The sequence below is a fragment of the Bos taurus genome, chromosome 19 (genome assembly GCF_002263795.3).
Source record: "Bos taurus isolate L1 Dominette 01449 registration number 42190680 breed Hereford chromosome 19, ARS-UCD2.0, whole genome shotgun sequence".
Classification (NCBI taxonomy): domain Eukaryota; kingdom Metazoa; phylum Chordata; class Mammalia; order Artiodactyla; family Bovidae; genus Bos; species Bos taurus.
The window spans coordinates 35,605,984-35,616,191 of record NC_037346.1 but is presented as its reverse complement, the minus strand read 5'-3'; positions in this window follow the sequence as shown (position 1 = coordinate 35,616,191).

Below are 10,208 nucleotides of genomic sequence, written 5' to 3'. Positions count from 1 at the left end.
CGATACTGGATACTTGGGGCTGGTGCACTGGGATGACCCAGAGGGAGGGTATGGAGAGGGAGGAGGTAGGAGGGTTCAGGATGGGGAACACAGGTATACCTGTGGCAGATTCATTTCGATATTTGGCAAAACTAATACAATATTGTAAAGTTTAAAAATAAAATAAAATTAAAAAAAAAAACTGAGGCTGCAGCAGAAAAAAAAATAAAATTGTCTATGGGAAATTCTTTAAAAAAAAAATGCAGTCTATCTCAAAAGATGGGCACAGCCTGGAAATATAGGGTGGTTACCAAGTTTTTAATGGGCCGGCTAGGAGGAACTATTTTGGGGAAGAGGCAAGATGTCTAGGAATTGAGCCACTGCTCACTTTTGGTCTTTAATAGTTGGCCTTCAACTGTCCAGGTGCCTTTGGGTGCATTCGTTAGCATACAAATGCATTTCAATGAGCATATAATGAGGCTCAAGGTCTACTGGAATTGAGTCTTCCTCTATCTTGGGCGTAGTTGGTTCAAACCAGTTTATGTTGTATCGTCAATAGCTATGACATTCTTTGGGGGTTGTGCTTTGCCCCCTCCCCTCCTATTTCAGGTTCAACCTTAAATATATACCCTGTAACTAACTACTTTTCTTTCGTCACCACCTATTGCAAACCACCATCATCTCCCACTTAGACTACTGCTAGAGTCTCCATAAGTTTTTGTTTTCTTAAAAGATTTATTTATTTATGCTTTATTTTTCGGCTGTGGTGGGTCTTTAGTGCCGCACACAGGCTTTTCTCTAGTTGCGCTGAGTGGGGGCTACTCTTTGTTGAGGTTTGTGAGCTTCAGTAGTAGTGGCACATGGGCTTAGTTGCTCTGCGGCATGTGGGATACTCCTAAACCAGGGATCGAACCAGTGTCCCTTGCATTGCAAGACGGATTCTTAACCACTGGACCACCAGGGAAGCCCTCAAACAGTTTTCCTGATTCTTTTTAGAAATTTTTTAAATTTTGAAATTTTAGACTCATGGGAAATTGCAAAAAAAAAAAAGGTATGAAGAAGTCCATGTATCCTTCATCCAGTGCCTCTAATGGTAACATCTTGTATAACTATACTACAATATTGAAATTGACATAGGTATAATCCACAGACTTTATTTGAATCGCATCATTTTACATGCACTAATTTTTTTGGTATGTGTATACTTCTGTGCAACTTTATTACATGTGTAGATTCATGTAACTGTCTCCACTCCACAATCAATATACAGAACAATTCCATTACCACACGATTCCCTTCTGCTACCCTTTTAGAATGTACCCTGCCTTCTCTCTGGTCACTAATTCCTGGCAACCACTAATCTATTCTTTATCTCTATAATTTTATTATTTCAAGAATGTTGTGCAGTGGATAAGAATTCACCTGCTGATGCAGGGGACACGGGTTCAATCACTGGTCTGGCAAGATTTCACAAGCCAAGGAGCAACTAAGCCCATGTACCCCGACCACTGAGCCTGTGTGTTGCAGCTACTGAAGCCCACGTGCCTACAACCTGTGCTCCACAAGAGAAGCCACTGCGACGAGAAGCCCACACACAGCGATGAAGAGCAGTCCCTGCTCACTGCAGCTACAGAAAGCCTGGGTAAGGCAACAAAGACCCAGCACGGTCAAAAATAAATAAAAAATTTAAAAATAATATTAGAAAATAAAAACAAGAGAGACTTCCTGGCAGTCCAGTGGCTAAGACTCCATGCTTCCAATGCAGGAAACACGGATTTGAACCCTGGTCGGGGGACTAAAATCCTGCATGCCATGTGACGTTGCCAAAAAAATAAACTTAAAAAAAAAGCAAGAATCTTATATAAATGTAATAATATAGAAAGTAATTTTTTCTGTGACTGGCTTTTTCAATCAGCATAATTCTCTTGAGATCTGCCCAAGTTATGGCATGTATCAGTGGTTTCTTTTTTTATTGTTGAGTAGTGTTCCATACTTGGGGGCGGTTGTTGTTGCTTGTTTCTTAATTTTTATTGGAGTGTAATTGATTCACAATGTTGTGTTAGTTTTAGATGTACAGCAAAGTGAATCATGGACATTGGGTTGATTCCAGTTTTGGGCTATTATAGAAAAGCTTCTATTGTTACTCAAAAACTGGATTCACCTCTTCATGGGTATCAAGCAAAAAGACACATCCAAGCCAAAGTGTGGGAGAAGGAAGAATTTATCACTTACAGCTAGTAAGGAGAACACCAAGGATATTTCCGCAGTGTCTCCCCGATAGCAAAATTGGGAAAGCTTTAAGCTAAGGGTACATGTATCTTCATGAAGGGGCTTGAACAGAGAATTTAGCTTAGATTTGGGACAAAGGTTGACAGAGTTCAAGCTTTTGTTAACTGAAGTCATGAGGTTGAGAATATGTCAATATTATTATTCCTTAGGTTCTGACCAGTCTGGGATCTCAGCCTATAGCCATCCTCCACAAGGGCGGGGGCCTTAGTTCCTGCTAAACTCAAAGATACGCATTAGATTGTTATGCATGTCCCTTCAGGATCGATTCTTTTATTAATAAACTATTGCTTCTTGATTGCTTTCTCTTTGTTCCTGCATTCTTTAGTTCCTTCAGAATCCGTAATTACTGAGCCCTCTTCAAGGGCAAGCCTTGTGGCCAGACTTCGATCACAAAGTAAATGGCTTCTCTTAAAGTCAAAAACACTGAGACTAGGTCTCTTTCTCTGGGGACCCCCTACCTTATCTGCTTACACTATAATTTGTGTACAAGTTTTTGTGTGAACAGAACATTAATCACTTTCTCTAGGATAAACACCCAAGAGTGCAATTGCTGGATCACACAGTAAGCATATGCTTAGTTTTATAAGAAACTGCCAAATTTTTCCAGAGTAGCTGTGCCATTTTACACTCCTGCCAGCCAGGTATGTAAGTGGATACAGTTCCTCCACCTCCTTGAGAGTGTTTGGTGTTTTCACTATTTTTCAAAAATTCTGGCCATCATCATAGGTGTATAGTGGTATCTCATTGTAATTTTTAACTAATTTTATTTGTTTGGTTTTGGCTGCACTGGGTCTTCCTTGTTGAGTACTCCTCTAGTTGTGGAGAGCATGGGCTTCTCATAGAGGTGGCTTCTCTTGTTGTGGAGCTAGGTGTGCAGGCTTCCATAGTTGTGGTCCATGTTTAGCTGCCCCATGGTATGTGGAATCTTCCCAGACCATGGATGGAATCTGTGTCCCCTGTATTGGCAGGAAGATTCTTAATCATTGGGCTACCAGGGAAGTCCTTATTGTGATTTTTACATTTTCCTAATGGTCATGTATGGATGTGAGAGTTGGACTGTGAAGAAGGCTGAGCGCCAAAGAATTGAGGCTTTTGAACTGTGGTGTTGGAGAAGACTCTTGAGAGTCCCTTAAACTGCAAGGAGATCCAACCAGTCCATTCTAAAGGAGATCAGTCCTGGGTGTTCTTTGGAAGGACTGATGCTAAAGCTGAAACTCCAGTACTTTGGCCACCTCATGCAAAGAGTTGACTCATTGGAAAAGACTCTGATGCTGGGAGGGATTGGGGGCAGGAGGAAAAGGGGACGACAGAGGATGAGATGGCTGGATGGCATCACCAACTCGATGGACGTGAGTCTGAGTGAACTTCGGGAGTTGGTGATGGACAGGGAGGCCTGGCGTGCTGCAATTCATGAGGTCGCAAAGAGTCAGACACGACTGAGCGACTGAACTGAACTGAACTGATAGAGGCTTGAGTTGGTTTCTATCACAAGAAACTGAAAGCATCCTCTATATTCATTTACTTTCCCACAACAGCTATTTTATTTTCTCATTTTATTAGTCAATATTTCCACATCTTTGAAGCCTGAAACATCCAACATCTGAATGACCAGAGACAACCTAGAAACTAATCCCATCACCATAAAACTGAGGCTGTGAGCCACATGGCAGAGCAGTTCTCTTGGGTTCCCTTACCCTGCTGCTCTCCACTTTGGCAAACCTTCCCGATAGTCTCTTGCTTTGTTAACATATGTGTCTCTTTGGACAACTCATTTCTGAATGTTAGACAAAGGCCCACTCTTGGGCACAGGAAGGGGTCCCCATATCTGCAACAATAAGATCCATTTTATCAGTGTTTTCCTTATATGGATGGTGCTTTTGGTGGCAATTCTGAAAACTCTGCCTGGCCATTGGTCCTAAAGATGTTTACCATGTTGTTTTTCTAAGCTTTTTATAGTGCTAACTGAAAAGAAACACACAGCCTAAAAGTTGTGAATTAAGGTTTATGTAATGACCTTATTGAGACTATACCTCGGGAAACAGTCTCTCAGATAGCTCTGAGGAACTGATCCAAAAAGGTAAGGGTAAGGTCAGAATATATAGTTTTTGCTAAAAAAAAAAAAAAAAAAGGTTAGTAGAACATCAAAAGATTCAGTTCAGTCGCTCAGTTGTGTCTCACTCTTTGCAACCCCATGGACTGTAGCACAACAGACCTCCCTGTCCATCACCAACTCCCAGAGTTTACTCAAACTCATGTCCATTGAGTCAGTGATGCCATCCAACCATCTCATCCTCTGTCATCCCCTTCTCCTCCCACCTTCTATCTTTCCCAGCATCAGGGTCTTTTCAAATGAGTCAGCTCTTTGCATCAGGTGGCCAAAATATTGGAGTTTCAACTTCAACATCAGTCCTTCCAAAGAATATTCAGGACTGATTTCCTTTAGGATGGATTGGTTGGATCTCCTTGCAGTCCAAGGGACTCTCAAGAGTCTTCTCCAACACCACAGTTCAAAAGCATCAAAGATTACTGCTAATCAATTTTAGAAACCAGGCTTATGGTTGCCAAGGGGGAGGAGCTGGAGAAGGGAAGGACCGGGAGTTTGGGATTAGCAAATGCAAATTATTATTTATAGGATGGTAACTAACAAGATCCTACTGTATAGCACAGATGACTGTATTCAATATCCTATGATAAAATATAATGGAAAAGAGGATGAAAAAGAATATATATACATGTATAATTGAATCACTTTGCTGTACAGCAGAAATTAACACAGTCCTTGTTAATTAAAATAAATCAACTTTTTAAAAAATTACTTATAATCACAAAAAAGAGATGCATGGAGGGAAAAAAGCAGTTTGACTAAAATTATTCCTTTGATATGCATCTTAACTATCCAGGGCCAGTATCCTGGTTTTCTTTTGATTTCCTTTCATGGTGCACCACTAGTGAAGTTACAGTGGTTAATGGTTTGATGACAGCCAACAGTCTTTGTTTACTAAAATGGCAGGCAACATTTTCTCCCCCGCACCTTTTTTTTTGTTCACATATTTTTACACTTACAAATTTACGATCCATTTGGAGTGAATTTTCATTTAAGTTGGGAGGTTTAGGTGGAGGTTTAGGTAGAGTTTTGAGAAACTCTACCTGCCATATCAGTAAATAAGGATGTCATAGTCATCGGCGATTGCAGCCCTCAATTGTGAGCTAGTGAGCCCTGAGAAAACTCGGTATGTGAAAACACAAGATACTGGCCCCAGATAGTTGAAGTGCATATCAAAGTAATGATTTCAGTGAACCAGACTCTTGTATCGTCCCACACATAGAAAAAAGCTAAATGCCTTAACTAGGGACATATGGTCTTCTTAATTTACAAATCTTTTGATGTTTTTTGATGTTCAGACTACCTGCCCTTTGTTGCAAAACTTCTATATAACCTGAAACTCTCCGCACTTCCTTGGAGCAGTTCTCTTAGGGTTACTTGAGATGCTGCCTCCTGGGCTTAGAGTCCTACAAATCCCCACCAAATAAAATGTAGCTCTCAACTTTAGGGTGTGGATTTTTTGTTTGGTTGTTTACAGTTATGGTGACCACAAAGAGACCAAAGCAGATTCCTCTTCTTTGCCTGAATTCTATAAGTATCTGGAACCTTGGTACCAGCAGAGACCTCTTGTGCCCATCTGTCTCCTCAGGGAGTTCAGATGAATTTGGGTGAGTCTTTCCTGGTTCTAGGATCTCCTGTCATTGTATGATAATACTAAATTTTATTTGATAGGGGAATAGGCTATCCTTGAAACTTGTTTCAAGAAGTACCTGGGTTATCCTCAGTTGACAGGTTGGGAAGATTTTGCTCAGTTTATGCACTGAGTAAAGACTAGAGAAGACTCTTGAGAGTCCCTAGGACAGCAAGGAGATCAAACCAGTCAATCCTAGGGGAAATCTCCCCTGAATACTCATTGGAAGGACTGATGCTAAAACTGAAACTCCAATACTTCGGCCACCTGATGAGAACAGCCGACTCGTCGGAAAAGACCCTGATGCTGGGAAAGACTGAAGGCAAAGGAGAAGAAGGTGGCAGAGGATGAGATGGCTAGATTCAATGGACATGAACTTGGGTGAACTCTGGGAGATGGTGAGAGACAGGGAGGACTGGAGTGCTGCGGTCCATAGGGTCACAAACAGTCAAGACACGACCTAACAACTTTGAACAACAACCCATTGAGTGGGTTATCCTCAATGTAAAAGACACTAGGAAAACTCAATTAGATACTGAGTGGTTACCCTCAGCTTAAGGACTGGAAAGATTCTGTTCAGTTAAATACTGAGTAAGGCGGGACTGAGTTACTATGGGAAAGACTGGCTTGTAATTTTTCCTTGAACTGGGTACCTTGATAGAGTTACTGGAAAAACAAACAAACAAACCTGAAACTTTATGAGAGCTTCTGAGCTCTGAAGAAGGGACTCTTTCCTCTTGGCCCACATGATTTTCTCAGGTGACTGAGAAACTTGCTGCAGTGGTAAATGCAAGGCCTCATTTCATGCAGCTGTACCTATAGGGAAAGCCACTTATTAATTAATTATATGCTCAATTGGGGACACAAATAAGAGATGGTCATTCTGTGATACAAAATTAATACACAAAAATCTGTTGCATTTCTATACATTAAAAATGAAAGTCCACAAAGAGAAATTTAAGAAGCAATTCAATTTACCATCACATCAAAAACTAAACTAAAATAAAATATCTAGGAATAAGCCAACTCAAGATGACAAAAGACCTGTACTCCAAAAACTATAAGCTGTTGATGAAAGAAATCAAAGAAGACATAAACTGATGCAAAGATAAACTGTATTTGTGGATTGGAAGAATCAATATTGTCAAAATGACTATACTATCTAAAGTGAAAGTGTTAGTCACTCGGTCATGTCTGGCTCTTTGCAACCCCATGGACTGTAGCTCACCAGGCTCCTCTGTCCATGGAATTCTCCAGGCAAGAATACTGGAGTGGGTGGCCCTTCTCTTCTCCAGGGGATCTTCCATATCCAGGGATTGAATCCGGGTCTCCTGTATTTCAGGCAGATACTACCCTGAATTTATGTTAGTAATTCAATGCAATCCCTATCAGATTACCAACGGTATTTTTCACAGAACTGGAACAAAGAAAAAAAAATCTGAAAATTTGTATGGAGACAGGAAAGACCCCAAATAGCCAAAGCAATCTTGAAAAAGAAAAATGGAGCTGGAGAATCAGGCTCCCTGACTTCAGACTATACCACAAAGCTATACTACAGTCTTCAAAACAGTATGGCACTGACACAAAAATAGAAATACAGATCCATGGAATAGGATAGAAAACCCATAAATAAGCCCATGCACCTACGGTCAACTAATCTATGACAAAGGAGGCAAGACTGCACAATGTTGGAAAGACAATCTCTTCAACAAACGGTGCTGGGAAAACTGGAAGCCACACATAAAAAAATGAAATTAGATGATTCTTTAACTCCATACACAAAAACAAACTCAAAATGGATTAAAGATCTATATGTGAGACCAGAAACTATAAAACTCCTAGAGAAAAAAAGGTAGAACACTCTCTATATAAATCACAGCAACATCTTTTTCAATCCATCTCCCAGAATAATGGAAATAAAAACAAAAATAAACAAATGGAATCTACTTAAATCCAAAAACTTTTGCACAGCAAAGGAAACAAAATGAAAGGACAACCCATAGATTGGGAGAAACTATCTGCAAATGATGTGACCAGTAAGAGATTAGTCTCCAAAACTTACAAACAGCTTATGATGCTTAACAGCATCAAACCAAAAAACCCACTCGAAAAATGGGCAGAGGACCTGAACAGACTTTTCTCCAAAGAGGAAATACAGATGGCCAATAGATGTTCATTTCGAACAACAGATGTTCGAAAAAGTGTTAAACATCACTAAGATGTTCAACCTCACTAGTTATTAGAGAAATGCAAGTCAAAACTACAATGAGCTATCACCTCACACCGGTCAGAATGGCTGTTACCAAAAAAAAATCCACAAACAACAAATGCTGGAGAGGGTGTGGAGAGAAGGGAACCCTCCTACACTGTTGGTGGGGATGTAAATTGGTACAGCCACTATGGAGAACAGTATAGAGGTTCCTTAATAAACTAAAAATAGAGCTACCATGTGACCCTGTAATCCCATTCCTGGGCACATATCCAGAGAAAAAGATGACCTGAAAGGATACATGCACCCCAATGTTCATTACAACACAGCTTACAGTAGCCAAGACATGGAAGCAACCTAAACGTTCCTCAATAGAAAATGGATTTTGTGCATGAGGGCATGCTAAGTTATTTCAGTCGTGTCTGACTCTTTGTGACCCCATGGACTGTAGGCTCCTCTGTCCATGAGATTCTCCAGGTGAGAATACTGGAGTGGGTTGCCATTTCCTTCTCCAGGGAATCTTCCTGACCTAGGGATGGAACCTGTATCTCTTACATCTCCTGCACTGGAATGCAGGTTCTTTCAGGCCACCCAGGAAGCCCCAAGAACATGTGGTACGTATATGCAATGGAATATGACTCAGCCATTAAAAAGAATGAAATAATGCCATTTGCAGCAACACAGATGTACCTAGAGATTGTCATACTGAGTGAAATAAGTCAGACAGAGGAGAAATATTGTATAACATCAGTTATATTTGTAATCTAAAAAGAAAGATACAATTGAACTTACTTACAAACAGAAAGAGATGCACAGACTTAGAAAACAAATTTATGGATACCAGGGGGACAGGAAAGTTAGAGACTTCTGAAGGTCATGTACACACTATTGAAAACAGATAACCAACAAGGACTATTGTACAGCACATGGAACTCTACTCGATGTTATGTGCCAACCTGGATGGTAGGGGGACTTCGAGAGAATCGATACATTTATATGTATGGCTGAGTCCCTTTGCTATTCACCTGAAACCATCACAACATTGTTAATCGGCTATACTCCAATACAAAATAAAAACTTTAAATTAAAAAAAAAAAAAAAAAACCAACAGAACCGGCAATTCTGCAATCTGATCACCCATGGTAGTCTTATGTGCCACCGGGAGAACCCAAGACACATAGACGGGACTCACACAACTCTGGGGTCAAACCTAGGGGAGTCAAGCTCTCAAGCTTGGCTCAATATATTGAGAGCATTGGCTCAATACAAGATCATCACTAGCAATTTTAGTTTGACAAACCGACTTCAGAATGAGAAATAAAGGTTAAAAAAAAAACAATAAATTGCCAAACTTCATCTAATACTCCAGTCAGGTTAATGTACATACAAAACTTACAAGCATTTACTTAATTGGAAATTAAAGAAAACCATGCCCTAAAAACGAGGAAACTCTTTTATCCTACATGAAGCTAAATTATAAAGCTGGCTTGATAAAAATATCTTCAGAATTCTGTTTTTAAATAAAGGCCTTCTACCGGGAAACTTTTAGTTGTCTATGTCTTTTGGATTTAAATGTTCTACCAGATCTTCCTAGGATGTTCTGTGTATGTGTGTGCTTGTATGTATGTGTTTCAGAAATCTGACCTCTTCCATGCTACTTAAAAATAATAAGTTTTGGCTGTGCTGGGTCTTTGTCGCTTTGCCTGGGTTTTCTGCAGTTCCACCAAGGGGAACTACTCTCTAGCTGTGGTGCCCTGGCTTCTCATCATGGTGGCTTCTCTTATTGTGGAACATTGGCCTCTAGCTGTGTGGATGGGCTTCAGTAGTTGCGGTGGGCGGGCCCCACAGATGTGGGTCACAGGTCTTAGTTGCTCCTGGCATGGGGAAATCTTCCTGAACCAGGAATCGAACCTGTGTCCCCTGCATTGGCAGGCAGATTCTTATCCACTGTGCCACCAGGGAAGTCCCTCCTTGAGCGTTTAGTTTACTTCTCTACC